The sequence below is a fragment of the Ranitomeya variabilis genome, chromosome 5 (assembly GCF_051348905.1).
Source record: "Ranitomeya variabilis isolate aRanVar5 chromosome 5, aRanVar5.hap1, whole genome shotgun sequence".
Classification (NCBI taxonomy): domain Eukaryota; kingdom Metazoa; phylum Chordata; class Amphibia; order Anura; family Dendrobatidae; genus Ranitomeya; species Ranitomeya variabilis.
In genome coordinates this window covers 593327816-593348077 of record NC_135236.1, presented here as the reverse complement: position 1 = coordinate 593348077, position 20262 = coordinate 593327816, and the positions used below count along the sequence as shown (strand labels likewise).

General features: G+C 34.1%; 9 non-coding genes across 9 annotated transcripts; all 9 read left to right on the top strand.

Moving 5' to 3' along the window:
• The first annotated feature begins 2376 nt into the window (after positions 1-2376).
• Positions 2377-2458, top strand: TRNAL-AAG (transfer RNA leucine (anticodon AAG)). Its single transcript has one exon. It is a non-coding gene; the product is annotated as a tRNA-Leu (tRNA).
• Positions 2459-5063: 2605 nt separating this feature from the next.
• On the top strand, positions 5064-5145 carry TRNAL-AAG (transfer RNA leucine (anticodon AAG)). The gene has a single exon. It is a non-coding gene; the product is annotated as a tRNA-Leu (tRNA).
• A 1254-nt stretch (positions 5146-6399) lies between these two features.
• Positions 6400-6481, top strand: TRNAL-AAG (transfer RNA leucine (anticodon AAG)). The gene has a single exon. It is a non-coding gene; the product is annotated as a tRNA-Leu (tRNA).
• Positions 6482-9086: 2605 nt separating this feature from the next.
• On the top strand, positions 9087-9168 carry TRNAL-AAG (transfer RNA leucine (anticodon AAG)). Its single transcript has one exon. It is a non-coding gene; the product is annotated as a tRNA-Leu (tRNA).
• Positions 9169-10422: 1254 nt separating this feature from the next.
• On the top strand, positions 10423-10504 carry TRNAL-AAG (transfer RNA leucine (anticodon AAG)). The gene has a single exon. It is a non-coding gene; the product is annotated as a tRNA-Leu (tRNA).
• Positions 10505-13109: 2605 nt separating this feature from the next.
• TRNAL-AAG (transfer RNA leucine (anticodon AAG)) lies at positions 13110-13191 on the top strand. The gene has a single exon. It is a non-coding gene; the product is annotated as a tRNA-Leu (tRNA).
• A 1254-nt stretch (positions 13192-14445) lies between these two features.
• On the top strand, positions 14446-14527 carry TRNAL-AAG (transfer RNA leucine (anticodon AAG)). The gene has a single exon. It is a non-coding gene; the product is annotated as a tRNA-Leu (tRNA).
• Positions 14528-17132: 2605 nt separating this feature from the next.
• Positions 17133-17214, top strand: TRNAL-AAG (transfer RNA leucine (anticodon AAG)). The gene has a single exon. It is a non-coding gene; the product is annotated as a tRNA-Leu (tRNA).
• Positions 17215-20132: 2918 nt separating this feature from the next.
• TRNAL-AAG (transfer RNA leucine (anticodon AAG)) lies at positions 20133-20214 on the top strand. The gene has a single exon. It is a non-coding gene; the product is annotated as a tRNA-Leu (tRNA).
• Positions 20215-20262: the final 48 nt, after the last annotated feature.

Sequence of the window (20262 nt, the reverse complement as noted above, 5' to 3'; positions counted from 1 at the left end):
CTGCTGCCAGTATTATGAGATCTTGAAATGTTTTTGTACTTATTCTTATGATTTTGCTAACATGCAAATTAGCATGTGATTTAATCTTCTTTTGTATTGGCATGATTTTCCAGTTTTCAGTTCAGATAAAGACTGTTGAAAGAATCCTTGCTTTTTTCTAATGTTTAGAGACATGCCCATTCAAATCCCACTGCTGCCATTATTATGAGGTTTTGAGAACCCTTTGATCTAATTCTTATGATTTTGTATTTTCATGAGTGTGTTAATTTCTGTTTAGGAAGAGACAGGTGAAAGAATCTTTGATTTTTCCTATTGTTAAGAGACTTACCCATATTCCAACAGACTTGTGAGTTCAAATCCCACTGCTGCCACTAGTATGAGTTCTTTTAAACCTTTTTATCTCATTCTTATAATTATGCTAACATGCAAAATTAGCATATGCTTTAATCTCACTGCTGCCAGTATAATGAGATCTTGAAATGTTTTTGTACTTATTCTTATGATTTTGCTAGCATGCAAATTAGCATGTGATATAATCTTCTTTTGTATTTGTATGATTTAGCAGTTTTCAGTTAAGATAAAGACCGTTGATAGAATCTTTGTTTTTGCCTAATGTTTAGAGACATGCCCATTTTCCAAAATGTACTAATTTTAAATGTTGTCAAATGTACTTCACTTTCTCTAAGGAAGCTTAATTAACCATGCTGTTTAAGGTAGCATGGCCGAGTGGTCTAAGGCGCTGGATTTAGGCTTCAGTCTCTTTGGAGGCGTGGGTTCAAATCCCACTGCTGCCAACATATTGAGGTTTTGAAAACTTTTTCAGCTTATATTTATGATTTTGCTAATAGAGAAATTAGCATATTTTTGTATGAGTGCGTGCTTTGCTTTTTTGGAAAAGACAAAAGATAGAATCATTGCTTTTTCCTTTTTGTTTAGAGACCTATCCATTTTCCACAATGCACAAGTTTAAAATGTAGTCAGATACACTAAACTTACTCTAAGGAAGCTCTTTTAATGATGCATTAGGTAGCATGGCCGAGCGGTCTAAGGCGCTGGATTAAGGCTCCAGTCTCTTCGGAGGCGTGGGTTCAAATCCTGCTGCTGCTAGTATTATGAGGTTTTGAGAACCCTTTGATCTAATTCTGAGTATTTTGTATTTCCATGAGTGTGTGCATTTCTGTTTTGGAAAAGACAGTTGAAAGAATCATTGATTGTTCCTATTGTTTAGAGACTTACCTAAATTTTAACAGACTTGTGGGTTCAAATGCCACTAGTATGAGTTCTTTTAAACCTTTTTATCTTATTCTTATAATTATGCTAACATGCAAAATTAGCATATGCTTTAAACCCACTGCTGCCAGTATTATGAGATCTTGAAATGTTTTTGTACTTATTCTTATGATTTTGCTAACATGCAAATTAGCATGTGATTTAATCTTCTTTTGTATTTGCATGATTTTCCAGTTTTCAGTTCAGATAAAGACTGTTGAAAGAATCCTTGCTTTTTTCTAATGTTTAGAGACATGCCCATTCAAATCCCACTGCTGCCATTATTATGAGGTTTTGAGAACCCTTTGATCTAATTCTTATGATTTTGTATTTTCATGAGTGTGTTAATTTCTGTTTAGGAAAAGACAGTTGAAAGAATCATTGATTTTTCCTATTGTTAAGAGACTTACCCATATTCCAACAGACTTGTGAGTTCAAATCCCACTGCTGCCACTAGTATGAGTTCTTTTAAACCTTTTTATCTCATTCTTATAATTATGCTAACATGCAAAATTAGCATATGCTTTAATCTCACTGCTGCCAGTATTATGAGATCTTGAAATGTTTTTGTACTTATTCTTATGATTTTGCTAGCATGCAAATTAGCATGTGATATAATCTTCTTTTGTATTTGTATGATTTAGCAGTTTTCAGTTAAGATAAAGACCGTTGATAGAATCTTTGTTTTTGCCTAATGTTTAGAGACATGCCCATTTTCCAAAATGTACTAATTTTAAATGTTGTCAAATGTACTTCACTTTCTCTAAGGAAGCTTAATTAACCATGCTGTTTAAGGTAGCATGGCCGAGTGGTCTAAGGCGCTGGATTTAGGCTCCAGTCTCTTTGGAGGCGTGGGTTCAAATCCCACTGCTGCTAACATATTGAGGTTTTGAAAACCTTTTCAGCTTATATTTATGATTTTGCTAATAGAAAAATTAGCATATTTTTGTATGAGTGCGTGCTTTGCTTTTTTGGAAAAGACAAAAGATAGAATCATTGCTTTTTCCTTTTTGTTTAGAGACCTATCCATTTTCCACAATTCACAAGTTTAAAATGTAGTCAGATACACTAAACTTACTCTCAGGAAGCTCTTTTAATGATGCATTAGGTAGCATGGCCGAGCGGTCTAAGGCGCTGGATTAAGGCTCCAGTCTCTTTGGAGGCGTGGGTTCAAATCCCACTGCTGCCAGTATTATGAGGTTTTGAGAACCCTTTGATCTAATTCTGAGGATTTTGTATTTCCATGAGTGTGTGCATTTCTGTTTTGGAAAAGACAGTTTTAGACTTTAGTTTAGAGACTTACCTAAATTTTAACAGACTTGTGGGTTCAAATGCCACTAGTATGAGTTCTTTTAAACCTTTTTATCTTATTCTTATAATTATGCTAACATGCAAAATTAGCATATGCTTTAAACCCACTGCTGCCAGTATTATGAGATCTTGAAATGTTTTTGTACTTATTCTTATGATTTTGCTAACATGCAAATTAGCATGTGATTTAATCTTCTTTTGTATTTGCATGATTTTCCAGTTTTCAGTTCAGATAAAGACTGTTGAAAGAATCCTTGCTTTTTTCTAATGTTTAGAGACATGCCCATTCAAATCCCACTGCTGCCATTATTATGAGGTTTTGAGAACCCTTTGATCTAATTCTTATGATTTTGTATTTTCATGAGTGTGTTAATTTCTGTTTAGGAAGAGACAGGTGAAAGAATCTTTGATTTTTCCTATTGTTAAGAGACTTACCCATATTCCAACAGACTTGTGAGTTCAAATCCCACTGCTGCCACTAGTATGAGTTCTTTTAAACCTTTTTATCTCATTCTTATAATTATGCTAACATGCAAAATTAGCATATGCTTTAATCTCACTGCTGCCAGTATAATGAGATCTTGAAATGTTTTTGTACTTATTCTTATGATTTTGCTAGCATGCAAATTAGCATGTGATATAATCTTCTTTTGTATTTGTATGATTTAGCAGTTTTCAGTTAAGATAAAGACCGTTGATAGAATCTTTGTTTTTGCCTAATGTTTAGAGACATGCCCATTTTCCAAAATGTACTAATTTTAAATGTTGTCAAATGTACTTCACTTTCTCTAAGGAAGCTTAATTAACCATGCTGTTTAAGGTAGCATGGCCGAGTGGTCTAAGGCGCTGGATTTAGGCTTCAGTCTCTTTGGAGGCGTGGGTTCAAATCCCACTGCTGCCAACATATTGAGGTTTTGAAAACTTTTTCAGCTTATATTTATGATTTTGCTAATAGAAAAATTAGCATATTTTTGTATGAGTGCGTGCTTTGCTTTTTTGGAAAAGACAAAAGATAGAATCATTGCTTTTTCCTTTTTGTTTAGAGACCTATCCATTTTCCACAATGCACAAGTTTAAAATGTAGTCAGATACACTAAACTTACTCTAAGGAAGCTCTTTTAATGATGCATTAGGTAGCATGGCCGAGCGGTCTAAGGCGCTGGATTAAGGCTCCAGTCTCTTCGGAGGCGTGGGTTCAAATCCCGCTGCTGCTAGTATTATGAGGTTTTGAGAACCCTTTGATCTAATTCTGAGTATTTTGTATTTCCATGAGTGTGTGCATTTCTGTTTTGGAAAAGACAGTTGAAAGAATCATTGATTGTTCCTATTGTTTAGAGACTTACCTAAATTTTAACAGACTTGTGGGTTCAAATGCCACTAGTATGAGTTCTTTTAAACCTTTTTATCTTATTCTTATAATTATGCTAACATGCAAAATTAGCATATGCTTTAAACCCACTGCTGCCAGTATTATGAGATCTTGAAATGTTTTTGTACTTATTCTTATGATTTTGCTAACATGCAAATTAGCATGTGATTTAATCTTCTTTTGTATTTGCATGATTTTCCAGTTTTCAGTTCAGATAAAGACTGTTGAAAGAATCCTTGCTTTTTTCTAATGTTTAGAGACATGCCCATTCAAATCCCACTGCTGCCATTATTATGAGGTTTTGAGAACCCTTTGATCTAATTCTTATGATTTTGTATTTTCATGAGTGTGTTAATTTCTGTTTAGGAAAAGACAGTTGAAAGAATCATTGATTTTTCCTATTGTTAAGAGACTTACCCATATTCCAACAGACTTGTGAGTTCAAATCCCACTGCTGCCACTAGTATGAGTTCTTTTAAACCTTTTTATCTCATTCTTATAATTATGCTAACATGCAAAATTAGCATATGCTTTAATCTCACTGCTGCCAGTATTATGAGATCTTGAAATGTTTTTGTACTTATTCTTATGATTTTGCTAGCATGCAAATTAGCATGTGATATAATCTTCTTTTGTATTTGTATGATTTAGCAGTTTTCAGTTAAGATAAAGACCGTTGATAGAATCTTTGTTTTTGCCTAATGTTTAGAGACATGCCCATTTTCCAAAATGTACTAATTTTAAATGTTGTCAAATGTACTTCACTTTCTCTAAGGAAGCTTAATTAACCATGCTGTTTAAGGTAGCATGGCCGAGTGGTCTAAGGCGCTGGATTTAGGCTCCAGTCTCTTTGGAGGCGTGGGTTCAAATCCCACTGCTGCTAACATATTGAGGTTTTGAAAACCTTTTCAGCTTATATTTATGATTTTGCTAATAGAAAAATTAGCATATTTTTGTATGAGTGCGTGCTTTGCTTTTTTGGAAAAGACAAAAGATAGAATCATTGCTTTTTCCTTTTTGTTTAGAGACCTATCCATTTTCCACAATTCACAAGTTTAAAATGTAGTCAGATACACTAAACTTACTCTCAGGAAGCTCTTTTAATGATGCATTAGGTAGCATGGCCGAGCGGTCTAAGGCGCTGGATTAAGGCTCCAGTCTCTTTGGAGGCGTGGGTTCAAATCCCACTGCTGCCAGTATTATGAGGTTTTGAGAACCCTTTGATCTAATTCTGAGGATTTTGTATTTCCATGAGTGTGTGCATTTCTGTTTTGGAAAAGACAGTTTTAGACTTTAGTTTAGAGACTTACCTAAATTTTAACAGACTTGTGGGTTCAAATGCCACTAGTATGAGTTCTTTTAAACCTTTTTATCTTATTCTTATAATTATGCTAACATGCAAAATTAGCATATGCTTTAAACCCACTGCTGCCAGTATTATGAGATCTTGAAATGTTTTTGTACTTATTCTTATGATTTTGCTAACATGCAAATTAGCATGTGATTTAATCTTCTTTTGTATTTGCATGATTTTCCAGTTTTCAGTTCAGATAAAGACTGTTGAAAGAATCCTTGCTTTTTTCTAATGTTTAGAGACATGCCCATTCAAATCCCACTGCTGCCATTATTATGAGGTTTTGAGAACCCTTTGATCTAATTCTTATGATTTTGTATTTTCATGAGTGTGTTAATTTCTGTTTAGGAAGAGACAGGTGAAAGAATCTTTGATTTTTCCTATTGTTAAGAGACTTACCCATATTCCAACAGACTTGTGAGTTCAAATCCCACTGCTGCCACTAGTATGAGTTCTTTTAAACCTTTTTATCTCATTCTTATAATTATGCTAACATGCAAAATTAGCATATGCTTTAATCTCACTGCTGCCAGTATAATGAGATCTTGAAATGTTTTTGTACTTATTCTTATGATTTTGCTAGCATGCAAATTAGCATGTGATATAATCTTCTTTTGTATTTGTATGATTTAGCAGTTTTCAGTTAAGATAAAGACCGTTGATAGAATCTTTGTTTTTGCCTAATGTTTAGAGACATGCCCATTTTCCAAAATGTACTAATTTTAAATGTTGTCAAATGTACTTCACTTTCTCTAAGGAAGCTTAATTAACCATGCTGTTTAAGGTAGCATGGCCGAGTGGTCTAAGGCGCTGGATTTAGGCTTCAGTCTCTTTGGAGGCGTGGGTTCAAATCCCACTGCTGCCAACATATTGAGGTTTTGAAAACTTTTTCAGCTTATATTTATGATTTTGCTAATAGAAAAATTAGCATATTTTTGTATGAGTGCGTGCTTTGCTTTTTTGGAAAAGACAAAAGATAGAATCATTGCTTTTTCCTTTTTGTTTAGAGACCTATCCATTTTCCACAATTCACAAGTTTAAAATGTAGTCAGATACACTAAACTTACTCTCAGGAAGCTCTTTTAATGATGCATTAGGTAGCATGGCCGAGCGGTCTAAGGCGCTGGATTAAGGCTCCAGTCTCTTTGGAGGCGTGGGTTCAAATCCCACTGCTGCCAGTATTATGAGGTTTTGAGAACCCTTTGATCTAATTCTGAGGATTTTGTATTTCCATGAGTGTGTGCATTTCTGTTTTGGAAAAGACAGTTTTAGACTTTAGTTTAGAGACTTACCTAAATTTTAACAGACTTGTGGGTTCAAATGCCACTAGTATGAGTTCTTTTAAACCTTTTTATCTTATTCTTATAATTATGCTAACATGCAAAATTAGCATATGCTTTAAACCCACTGCTGCCAGTATTATGAGATCTTGAAATGTTTTTGTACTTATTCTTATGATTTTGCTAACATGCAAATTAGCATGTGATTTAATCTTCTTTTGTATTTGCATGATTTTCCAGTTTTCAGTTCAGATAAAGACTGTTGAAAGAATCCTTGCTTTTTTCTAATGTTTAGAGACATGCCCATTCAAATCCCACTGCTGCCATTATTATGAGGTTTTGAGAACCCTTTGATCTAATTCTTATGATTTTGTATTTTCATGAGTGTGTTAATTTCTGTTTAGGAAGAGACAGGTGAAAGAATCTTTGATTTTTCCTATTGTTAAGAGACTTACCCATATTCCAACAGACTTGTGAGTTCAAATCCCACTGCTGCCACTAGTATGAGTTCTTTTAAACCTTTTTATCTCATTCTTATAATTATGCTAACATGCAAAATTAGCATATGCTTTAATCTCACTGCTGCCAGTATAATGAGATCTTGAAATGTTTTTGTACTTATTCTTATGATTTTGCTAGCATGCAAATTAGCATGTGATATAATCTTCTTTTGTATTTGTATGATTTAGCAGTTTTCAGTTAAGATAAAGACCGTTGATAGAATCTTTGTTTTTGCCTAATGTTTAGAGACATGCCCATTTTCCAAAATGTACTAATTTTAAATGTTGTCAAATGTACTTCACTTTCTCTAAGGAAGCTTAATTAACCATGCTGTTTAAGGTAGCATGGCCGAGTGGTCTAAGGCGCTGGATTTAGGCTTCAGTCTCTTTGGAGGCGTGGGTTCAAATCCCACTGCTGCCAACATATTGAGGTTTTGAAAACTTTTTCAGCTTATATTTATGATTTTGCTAATAGAAAAATTAGCATATTTTTGTATGAGTGCGTGCTTTGCTTTTTTGGAAAAGACAAAAGATAGAATCATTGCTTTTTCCTTTTTGTTTAGAGACCTATCCATTTTCCACAATGCACAAGTTTAAAATGTAGTCAGATACACTAAACTTACTCTAAGGAAGCTCTTTTAATGATGCATTAGGTAGCATGGCCGAGCGGTCTAAGGCGCTGGATTAAGGCTCCAGTCTCTTCGGAGGCGTGGGTTCAAATCCCGCTGCTGCTAGTATTATGAGGTTTTGAGAACCCTTTGATCTAATTCTGAGTATTTTGTATTTCCATGAGTGTGTGCATTTCTGTTTTGGAAAAGACAGTTGAAAGAATCATTGATTGTTCCTATTGTTTAGAGACTTACCTAAATTTTAACAGACTTGTGGGTTCAAATGCCACTAGTATGAGTTCTTTTAAACCTTTTTATCTTATTCTTATAATTATGCTAACATGCAAAATTAGCATATGCTTTAAACCCACTGCTGCCAGTATTATGAGATCTTGAAATGTTTTTGTACTTATTCTTATGATTTTGCTAACATGCAAATTAGCATGTGATTTAATCTTCTTTTGTATTTGCATGATTTTCCAGTTTTCAGTTCAGATAAAGACTGTTGAAAGAATCCTTGCTTTTTTCTAATGTTTAGAGACATGCCCATTCAAATCCCACTGCTGCCATTATTATGAGGTTTTGAGAACCCTTTGATCTAATTCTTATGATTTTGTATTTTCATGAGTGTGTTAATTTCTGTTTAGGAAAAGACAGTTGAAAGAATCATTGATTTTTCCTATTGTTAAGAGACTTACCCATATTCCAACAGACTTGTGAGTTCAAATCCCACTGCTGCCACTAGTATGAGTTCTTTTAAACCTTTTTATCTCATTCTTATAATTATGCTAACATGCAAAATTAGCATATGCTTTAATCTCACTGCTGCCAGTATTATGAGATCTTGAAATGTTTTTGTACTTATTCTTATGATTTTGCTAGCATGCAAATTAGCATGTGATATAATCTTCTTTTGTATTTGTATGATTTAGCAGTTTTCAGTTAAGATAAAGACCGTTGATAGAATCTTTGTTTTTGCCTAATGTTTAGAGACATGCCCATTTTCCAAAATGTACTAATTTTAAATGTTGTCAAATGTACTTCACTTTCTCTAAGGAAGCTTAATTAACCATGCTGTTTAAGGTAGCATGGCCGAGTGGTCTAAGGCGCTGGATTTAGGCTCCAGTCTCTTTGGAGGCGTGGGTTCAAATCCCACTGCTGCTAACATATTGAGGTTTTGAAAACCTTTTCAGCTTATATTTATGATTTTGCTAATAGAAAAATTAGCATATTTTTGTATGAGTGCGTGCTTTGCTTTTTTGGAAAAGACAAAAGATAGAATCATTGCTTTTTCCTTTTTGTTTAGAGACCTATCCATTTTCCACAATTCACAAGTTTAAAATGTAGTCAGATACACTAAACTTACTCTCAGGAAGCTCTTTTAATGATGCATTAGGTAGCATGGCCGAGCGGTCTAAGGCGCTGGATTAAGGCTCCAGTCTCTTTGGAGGCGTGGGTTCAAATCCCACTGCTGCCAGTATTATGAGGTTTTGAGAACCCTTTGATCTAATTCTGAGGATTTTGTATTTCCATGAGTGTGTGCATTTCTGTTTTGGAAAAGACAGTTTTAGACTTTAGTTTAGAGACTTACCTAAATTTTAACAGACTTGTGGGTTCAAATGCCACTAGTATGAGTTCTTTTAAACCTTTTTATCTTATTCTTATAATTATGCTAACATGCAAAATTAGCATATGCTTTAAACCCACTGCTGCCAGTATTATGAGATCTTGAAATGTTTTTGTACTTATTCTTATGATTTTGCTAACATGCAAATTAGCATGTGATTTAATCTTCTTTTGTATTTGCATGATTTTCCAGTTTTCAGTTCAGATAAAGACTGTTGAAAGAATCCTTGCTTTTTTCTAATGTTTAGAGACATGCCCATTCAAATCCCACTGCTGCCATTATTATGAGGTTTTGAGAACCCTTTGATCTAATTCTTATGATTTTGTATTTTCATGAGTGTGTTAATTTCTGTTTAGGAAGAGACAGGTGAAAGAATCTTTGATTTTTCCTATTGTTAAGAGACTTACCCATATTCCAACAGACTTGTGAGTTCAAATCCCACTGCTGCCACTAGTATGAGTTCTTTTAAACCTTTTTATCTCATTCTTATAATTATGCTAACATGCAAAATTAGCATATGCTTTAATCTCACTGCTGCCAGTATAATGAGATCTTGAAATGTTTTTGTACTTATTCTTATGATTTTGCTAGCATGCAAATTAGCATGTGATATAATCTTCTTTTGTATTTGTATGATTTAGCAGTTTTCAGTTAAGATAAAGACCGTTGATAGAATCTTTGTTTTTGCCTAATGTTTAGAGACATGCCCATTTTCCAAAATGTACTAATTTTAAATGTTGTCAAATGTACTTCACTTTCTCTAAGGAAGCTTAATTAACCATGCTGTTTAAGGTAGCATGGCCGAGTGGTCTAAGGCGCTGGATTTAGGCTTCAGTCTCTTTGGAGGCGTGGGTTCAAATCCCACTGCTGCCAACATATTGAGGTTTTGAAAACTTTTTCAGCTTATATTTATGATTTTGCTAATAGAAAAATTAGCATATTTTTGTATGAGTGCGTGCTTTGCTTTTTTGGAAAAGACAAAAGATAGAATCATTGCTTTTTCCTTTTTGTTTAGAGACCTATCCATTTTCCACAATTCACAAGTTTAAAATGTAGTCAGATACACTAAACTTACTCTCAGGAAGCTCTTTTAATGATGCATTAGGTAGCATGGCCGAGCGGTCTAAGGCGCTGGATTAAGGCTCCAGTCTCTTTGGAGGCGTGGGTTCAAATCCCACTGCTGCCAGTATTATGAGGTTTTGAGAACCCTTTGATCTAATTCTGAGGATTTTGTATTTCCATGAGTGTGTGCATTTCTGTTTTGGAAAAGACAGTTTTAGACTTTAGTTTAGAGACTTACCTAAATTTTAACAGACTTGTGGGTTCAAATGCCACTAGTATGAGTTCTTTTAAACCTTTTTATCTTATTCTTATAATTATGCTAACATGCAAAATTAGCATATGCTTTAAACCCACTGCTGCCAGTATTATGAGATCTTGAAATGTTTTTGTACTTATTCTTATGATTTTGCTAACATGCAAATTAGCATGTGATTTAATCTTCTTTTGTATTTGCATGATTTTCCAGTTTTCAGTTCAGATAAAGACTGTTGAAAGAATCCTTGCTTTTTTCTAATGTTTAGAGACATGCCCATTCAAATCCCACTGCTGCCATTATTATGAGGTTTTGAGAACCCTTTGATCTAATTCTTATGATTTTGTATTTTCATGAGTGTGTTAATTTCTGTTTAGGAAGAGACAGGTGAAAGAATCTTTGATTTTTCCTATTGTTAAGAGACTTACCCATATTCCAACAGACTTGTGAGTTCAAATCCCACTGCTGCCACTAGTATGAGTTCTTTTAAACCTTTTTATCTCATTCTTATAATTATGCTAACATGCAAAATTAGCATATGCTTTAATCTCACTGCTGCCAGTATAATGAGATCTTGAAATGTTTTTGTACTTATTCTTATGATTTTGCTAGCATGCAAATTAGCATGTGATATAATCTTCTTTTGTATTTGTATGATTTAGCAGTTTTCAGTTAAGATAAAGACCGTTGATAGAATCTTTGTTTTTGCCTAATGTTTAGAGACATGCCCATTTTCCAAAATGTACTAATTTTAAATGTTGTCAAATGTACTTCACTTTCTCTAAGGAAGCTTAATTAACCATGCTGTTTAAGGTAGCATGGCCGAGTGGTCTAAGGCGCTGGATTTAGGCTTCAGTCTCTTTGGAGGCGTGGGTTCAAATCCCACTGCTGCCAACATATTGAGGTTTTGAAAACTTTTTCAGCTTATATTTATGATTTTGCTAATAGAAAAATTAGCATATTTTTGTATGAGTGCGTGCTTTGCTTTTTTGGAAAAGACAAAAGATAGAATCATTGCTTTTTCCTTTTTGTTTAGAGACCTATCCATTTTCCACAATGCACAAGTTTAAAATGTAGTCAGATACACTAAACTTACTCTAAGGAAGCTCTTTTAATGATGCATTAGGTAGCATGGCCGAGCGGTCTAAGGCGCTGGATTAAGGCTCCAGTCTCTTCGGAGGCGTGGGTTCAAATCCCGCTGCTGCTAGTATTATGAGGTTTTGAGAACCCTTTGATCTAATTCTGAGTATTTTGTATTTCCATGAGTGTGTGCATTTCTGTTTTGGAAAAGACAGTTGAAAGAATCATTGATTGTTCCTATTGTTTAGAGACTTACCTAAATTTTAACAGACTTGTGGGTTCAAATGCCACTAGTATGAGTTCTTTTAAACCTTTTTATCTTATTCTTATAATTATGCTAACATGCAAAATTAGCATATGCTTTAAACCCACTGCTGCCAGTATTATGAGATCTTGAAATGTTTTTGTACTTATTCTTATGATTTTGCTAACATGCAAATTAGCATGTGATTTAATCTTCTTTTGTATTTGCATGATTTTCCAGTTTTCAGTTCAGATAAAGACTGTTGAAAGAATCCTTGCTTTTTTCTAATGTTTAGAGACATGCCCATTCAAATCCCACTGCTGCCATTATTATGAGGTTTTGAGAACCCTTTGATCTAATTCTTATGATTTTGTATTTTCATGAGTGTGTTAATTTCTGTTTAGGAAAAGACAGTTGAAAGAATCATTGATTTTTCCTATTGTTAAGAGACTTACCCATATTCCAACAGACTTGTGAGTTCAAATCCCACTGCTGCCACTAGTATGAGTTCTTTTAAACCTTTTTATCTCATTCTTATAATTATGCTAACATGCAAAATTAGCATATGCTTTAATCTCACTGCTGCCAGTATTATGAGATCTTGAAATGTTTTTGTACTTATTCTTATGATTTTGCTAGCATGCAAATTAGCATGTGATATAATCTTCTTTTGTATTTGTATGATTTAGCAGTTTTCAGTTAAGATAAAGACCGTTGATAGAATCTTTGTTTTTGCCTAATGTTTAGAGACATGCCCATTTTCCAAAATGTACTAATTTTAAATGTTGTCAAATGTACTTCACTTTCTCTAAGGAAGCTTAATTAACCATGCTGTTTAAGGTAGCATGGCCGAGTGGTCTAAGGCGCTGGATTTAGGCTCCAGTCTCTTTGGAGGCGTGGGTTCAAATCCCACTGCTGCTAACATATTGAGGTTTTGAAAACCTTTTCAGCTTATATTTATGATTTTGCTAATAGAAAAATTAGCATATTTTTGTATGAGTGCGTGCTTTGCTTTTTTGGAAAAGACAAAAGATAGAATCATTGCTTTTTCCTTTTTGTTTAGAGACCTATCCATTTTCCACAATTCACAAGTTTAAAATGTAGTCAGATACACTAAACTTACTCTCAGGAAGCTCTTTTAATGATGCATTAGGTAGCATGGCCGAGCGGTCTAAGGCGCTGGATTAAGGCTCCAGTCTCTTTGGAGGCGTGGGTTCAAATCCCACTGCTGCCAGTATTATGAGGTTTTGAGAACCCTTTGATCTAATTCTGAGGATTTTGTATTTCCATGAGTGTGTGCATTTCTGTTTTGGAAAAGACAGTTTTAGACTTTAGTTTAGAGACTTACCTAAATTTTAACAGACTTGTGGGTTCAAATGCCACTAGTATGAGTTCTTTTAAACCTTTTTATCTTATTCTTATAATTATGCTAACATGCAAAATTAGCATATGCTTTAAACCCACTGCTGCCAGTATTATGAGATCTTGAAATGTTTTTGTACTTATTCTTATGATTTTGCTAACATGCAAATTAGCATGTGATTTAATCTTCTTTTGTATTTGCATGATTTTCCAGTTTTCAGTTCAGATAAAGACTGTTGAAAGAATCCTTGCTTTTTTCTAATGTTTAGAGACATGCCCATTCAAATCCCACTGCTGCCATTATTATGAGGTTTTGAGAACCCTTTGATCTAATTCTTATGATTTTGTATTTTCATGAGTGTGTTAATTTCTGTTTAGGAAGAGACAGGTGAAAGAATCTTTGATTTTTCCTATTGTTAAGAGACTTACCCATATTCCAACAGACTTGTGAGTTCAAATCCCACTGCTGCCACTAGTATGAGTTCTTTTAAACCTTTTTATCTCATTCTTATAATTATGCTAACATGCAAAATTAGCATATGCTTTAATCTCACTGCTGCCAGTATAATGAGATCTTGAAATGTTTTTGTACTTATTCTTATGATTTTGCTAGCATGCAAATTAGCATGTGATATAATCTTCTTTTGTATTTGTATGATTTAGCAGTTTTCAGTTAAGATAAAGACCGTTGATAGAATCTTTGTTTTTGCCTAATGTTTAGAGACATGCCCATTTTCCAAAATGTACTAATTTTAAATGTTGTCAAATGTACTTCACTTTCTCTAAGGAAGCTTAATTAACCATGCTGTTTAAGGTAGCATGGCCGAGTGGTCTAAGGCGCTGGATTTAGGCTTCAGTCTCTTTGGAGGCGTGGGTTCAAATCCCACTGCTGCCAACATATTGAGGTTTTGAAAACTTTTTCAGCTTATATTTATGATTTTGCTAATAGAAAAATTAGCATATTTTTGTATGAGTGCGTGCTTTGCTTTTTTGGAAAAGACAAAAGATAGAATCATTGCTTTTTCCTTTTTGTTTAGAGACCTATCCATTTTCCACAATTCACAAGTTTAAAATGTAGTCAGATACACTAAACTTACTCTCAGGAAGCTCTTTTAATGATGCATTAGGTAGCATGGCCGAGCGGTCTAAGGCGCTGGATTAAGGCTCCAGTCTCTTTGGAGGCGTGGGTTCAAATCCCACTGCTGCCAGTATTATGAGGTTTTGAGAACCCTTTGATCTAATTCTGAGGATTTTGTATTTCCATGAGTGTGTGCATTTCTGTTTTGGAAAAGACAGTTTTAGACTTTAGTTTAGAGACTTACCTAAATTTTAACAGACTTGTGGGTTCAAATGCCACTAGTATGAGTTCTTTTAAACCTTTTTATCTTATTCTTATAATTATGCTAACATGCAAAATTAGCATATGCTTTAAACCCACTGCTGCCAGTATTATGAGATCTTGAAATGTTTTTGTACTTATTCTTATGATTTTGCTAACATGCAAATTAGCATGTGATTTAATCTTCTTTTGTATTTGCATGATTTTCCAGTTTTCAGTTCAGATAAAGACTGTTGAAAGAATCCTTGCTTTTTTCTAATGTTTAGAGACATGCCCATTCAAATCCCACTGCTGCCATTATTATGAGGTTTTGAGAACCCTTTGATCTAATTCTTATGATTTTGTATTTTCATGAGTGTGTTAATTTCTGTTTAGGAAGAGACAGGTGAAAGAATCTTTGATTTTTCCTATTGTTAAGAGACTTACCCATATTCCAACAGACTTGTGAGTTCAAATCCCACTGCTGCCACTAGTATGAGTTCTTTTAAACCTTTTTATCTCATTCTTATAATTATGCTAACATGCAAAATTAGCATATGCTTTAATCTCACTGCTGCCAGTATAATGAGATCTTGAAATGTTTTTGTACTTATTCTTATGATTTTGCTAGCATGCAAATTAGCATGTGATATAATCTTCTTTTGTATTTGTATGATTTAGCAGTTTTCAGTTAAGATAAAGACCGTTGATAGAATCTTTGTTTTTGCCTAATGTTTAGAGACATGCCCATTTTCCAAAATGTACTAATTTTAAATGTTGTCAAATGTACTTCACTTTCTCTAAGGAAGCTTAATTAACCATGCTGTTTAAGGTAGCATGGCCGAGTGGTCTAAGGCGCTGGATTTAGGCTTCAGTCTCTTTGGAGGCGTGGGTTCAAATCCCACTGCTGCCAACATATTGAGGTTTTGAAAACTTTTTCAGCTTATATTTATGATTTTGCTAATAGAAAAATTAGCATATTTTTGTATGAGTGCGTGCTTTGCTTTTTTGGAAAAGACAAAAGATAGAATCATTGCTTTTTCCTTTTTGTTTAGAGACCTATCCATTTTCCACAATGCACAAGTTTAAAATGTAGTCAGATACACTAAACTTACTCTAAGGAAGCTCTTTTAATGATGCATTAGGTAGCATGGCCGAGCGGTCTAAGGCGCTGGATTAAGGCTCCAGTCTCTTCGGAGGCGTGGGTTCAAATCCCGCTGCTGCTAGTATTATGAGGTTTTGAGAACCCTTTGATCTAATTCTGAGTATTTTGTATTTCCATGAGTGTGTGCATTTCTGTTTTGGAAAAGACAGTTGAAAGAATCATTGATTGTTCCTATTGTTTAGAGACTTACCTAAATTTTAACAGACTTGTGGGTTCAAATGCCACTAGTATGAGTTCTTTTAAACCTTTTTATCTTATTCTTATAATTATGCTAACATGCAAAATTAGCATATGCTTTAAACCCACTGCTGCCAGTATTATGAGATCTTGAAATGTTTTTGTACTTATTCTTATGATTTTGCTAACATGCAAATTAGCATGTGATTTAATCTTCTTTTGTATTTGCATGATTTTCCAGTTTTCAGTTCAGATAAAGACTGTTGAAAGAATCCTTGCTTTTTTCTAATGTTTAGAGACATGCCCATTCAAATCCCACTGCTGCCATTATTATGAGGTTTTGAGAACCCTTTGATCTAATTCTTATGATTTTGTATTTTCATGAGTGTGTTAATTTCTGTTTAGGAAAAGACAGTTGAAAGAATCATTGATTTTTCCTATTGTTAAGAGACTTACCCATATTCCAACAGACTTGTGAGTTCAAATCCCACTGCTGCCACTAGTATGAGTTCTTTTAAACCTTTTTATCTCATTCTTATAATTATGCTAACATGCAAAATTAGCATATGCTTTAATCTCACTGCTGCCAGTATTATGAGATCTTGAAATGTTTTTGTACTTATTCTTATGATTTTGCTAGCATGCAAATTAGCATGTGATATAATCTTCTTTTGTATTTGTATGATTTAGCAGTTTTCAGTTAAGATAAAGACCGTTGATAGAATCTTTGTTTTTGCCTAATGTTTAGAGACATGCCCATTTTCCAAAATGTACTAATTTTAAATGTTGTCAAATGTACTTCACTTTCTCTAAGGAAGCTTAATTAACCATGCTGTTTAAGGTAGCATGGCCGAGTGGTCTAAGGCGCTGGATTTAGGCTCCAGTCTCTTTGGAGGCGTGGGTTCAAATCCCACTGCTGCTAACATATTGAGGTTTTGAAAACCTTTTCAGCTTATATTTATGATTTTGCTAATAGAAAAATTAGCATATTTTTGTATGAGTGCGTGCTTTGCTTTTTTGGAAAAGACAAAAGATAGAATCATTGCTTTTTCCTTTTTGTTTAGAGACCTATCCATTTTCCACAATTCACAAGTTTAAAATGTAGTCAGATACACTAAACTTACTCTCAGGAAGCTCTTTTAATGATGCATTAGGTAGCATGGCCGAGCGGTCTAAGGCGCTGGATTAAGGCTCCAGTCTCTTTGGAGGCGTGGGTTCAAATCCCACTGCTGCCAGTATTATGAGGTTTTGAGAACCCTTTGATCTAATTCTGAGGATTTTGTATTTCCATGAGTGTGTGCATTTCTGTTTTGGAAAAGACAGTTTTAGACTTTAGTTTAGAGACTTACCTAAATTTTAACAGACTTGTGGGTTCAAATGCCACTAGTATGAGTTCTTTTAAACCTTTTTATCTTATTCTTATAATTATGCTAACATGCAAAATTAGCATATGCTTTAAACCCACTGCTGCCAGTATTATGAGATCTTGAAATGTTTTTGTACTTATTCTTATGATTTTGCTAACATGCAAATTAGCATGTGATTTAATCTTCTTTTGTATTTGCATGATTTTCCAGTTTTCAGTTCAGATAAAGACTGTTGAAAGAATCCTTGCTTTTTTCTAATGTTTAGAGACATGCCCATTCAAATCCCACTGCTGCCATTATTATGAGGTTTTGAGAACCCTTTGATCTAATTCTTATGATTTTGTATTTTCATGAGTGTGTTAATTTCTGTTTAGGAAGAGACAGTTGAAAGAATCTTTGATTTTTCCTATTGTTAAGAGACTTACCCATATTCCAACAGACTTGTGAGTTCAAATCCCACTGCTGCCACTAGTATGAGTTCTTTTAAACCTTTTTATCTCATTCTTATAATTATGCTAACATGCAAAATTAGCATATGCTTTAATCTCACTGCTGCCAGTATAATGAGATCTTGAAATGTTTTTGTACTTATTCTTATGATTTTGCTAGCATGCAAATTAGCATGTGATATAATCTTCTTTTGTATTTGTATGATTTAGCAGTTTTCAGTTAAGATAAAGACCGTTGATAGAATCTTTGTTTTTGCCTAATGTTTAGAGACATGCCCATTTTCCAAAATGTACTAATTTTAAATGTTGTCAAATGTACTTCACTTTCTCTAAGGAAGCTTAATTAACCATGCTGTTTAAGGTAGCATGGCCGAGTGGTCTAAGGCGCTGGATTTAGGCTTCAGTCTCTTTGGAGGCGTGGGTTCAAATCCCACTGCTGCCAACATATTGAGGTTTTGAAAACTTTTTCAGCTTATATTTATGATTTTGCTAATAGAAAAATTAGCATATTTTTGTATGAGTGCGTGCTTTGCTTTTTTGGAAAAGACAAAAGATAGAATCATTGCTTTTTCCTTTTTGTTTAGAGACCTATCCATTTTCCACAATGCACAAGTTTAAAATGTAGTCAGATACACTAAACTTACTCTAAGGAAGCTCTTTTAATGATGCATTAGGTAGCATGGCCGAGCGGTCTAAGGCGCTGGATTAAGGCTTCAGTCTCTTTGGAGGCGTGGGTTCAAATCCCACTGCTGCCAACATATTGAGGTTTTGAAAACTTTTTCAGCTTATATTTATGATTTTGCTAATAGAAAAATTAGCATATTTTTGTATGAGTGCGTGCTTTGCTTTTTTGGAAAAGACAAAAGATAGAATCATTGCTTTTTCCTTTTTGTTTAGAGACCTATCCATTTTCCACAATGCACAAGTTTAAAATGTAGTCAGATACACTAAACTTACTCTAAGGAAGCTCTTTTAATGATGCATTAGGTAGCATGGCCGAGCGGTCTAAGGCGCTGGATTAAGGCTCCAGTCTCTTCGGAGGCGTGGGTTCAAATCCCGCTGCTGCTAGTATTATGAGGTTTTGAGAACCCTTTGATCTAATTCTGAGTATTTTGTATTTCCATGAGTGTGTGCATTTCTGTTTTGGAAAAGACAGTTGAAAGAATCATTGATTGTTCCTATTGTTTAGAGACTTACCTAAATTTTAACAGACTTGTGGGTTCAAATGCCACTAGTATGAGTTCTTTTAAACCTTTTTATCTTATTCTTATAATTATGCTAACATGCAAAATTAGCATATGCTTTAAACCCACTGCTGCCAGTATTATGAGATCTTGAAATGTTTTTGTACTTATTCTTATGATTTTGCTAACATGCAAATTAGCATGTGATTTAATCTTCTTTTGTATTTGCATGATTTTCCAGTTTTCAGTTCAGATAAAGACTGTTGAAAGAATCCTTGCTTTTTTCTAATGTTTAGAGACATGCCCATTCAAATCCCACTGCTGCCATTATTATGAGGTTTTGAGAACCCTTTGATCTAATTCTTATGATTTTGTATTTTCATGAGTGTGTTAATTTCTGTTTAGGAAAAGACAGTTGAAAGAATCATTGATTTTTCCTATTGTTAAGAGACTTACCCATATTCCAACAGACTTGTGAGTTCAAATCCCACTGCTGCCACTAGTATGAGTTCTTTTAAACCTTTTTATCTCATTCTTATAATTATGCTAACATGCAAAATTAGCATATGCTTTAATCTCACTGCTGCCAGTATTATGAGATCTTGAAATGTTTTTGTACTTATTCTTATGATTTTGCTAGCATGCAAATTAGCATGTGATATAATCTTCTTTTGTATTTGTATGATTTAGCAGTTTTCAGTTAAGATAAAGACCGTTGATAGAATCTTTGTTTTTGCCTAATGTTTAGAGACATGCCCATTTTCCAAAATGTACTAATTTTAAATGTTGTCAAATGTACTTCACTTTCTCTAAGGAAGCTTAATTAACCATGCTGTTTAAGGTAGCATGGCCGAGTGGTCTAAGGCGCTGGATTTAGGCTCCAGTCTCTTTGGAGGCGTGGGTTCAAATCCCACTGCTGCTAACATATTGAGGTTTTGAAAACCTTTTCAGCTTATATTTATGATTTTGCTAATAGAAAAATTAGCATATTTTTGTATGAGTGCGTGCTTTGCTTTTTTGGAAAAGACAAAAGATAGAATCATTGCTTTTTCCTTTTTGTTTAGAGACCTATCCATTTTCCACAATTCACAAGTTTAAAATGTAGTCAGATACACTAAACTTACTCTCAGGAAGCTCTTTTAATGATGCATTAGGTAGCATGGCCGAGCGGTCTAAGGCGCTGGATTAAGGCTCCAGTCTCTTTGGAGGCGTGGGTTCAAATCCCACTGCTGCCAGTATTATGAGGTTTTGAGAACCCTTTGATCTAATTCTGAGGATTTTGT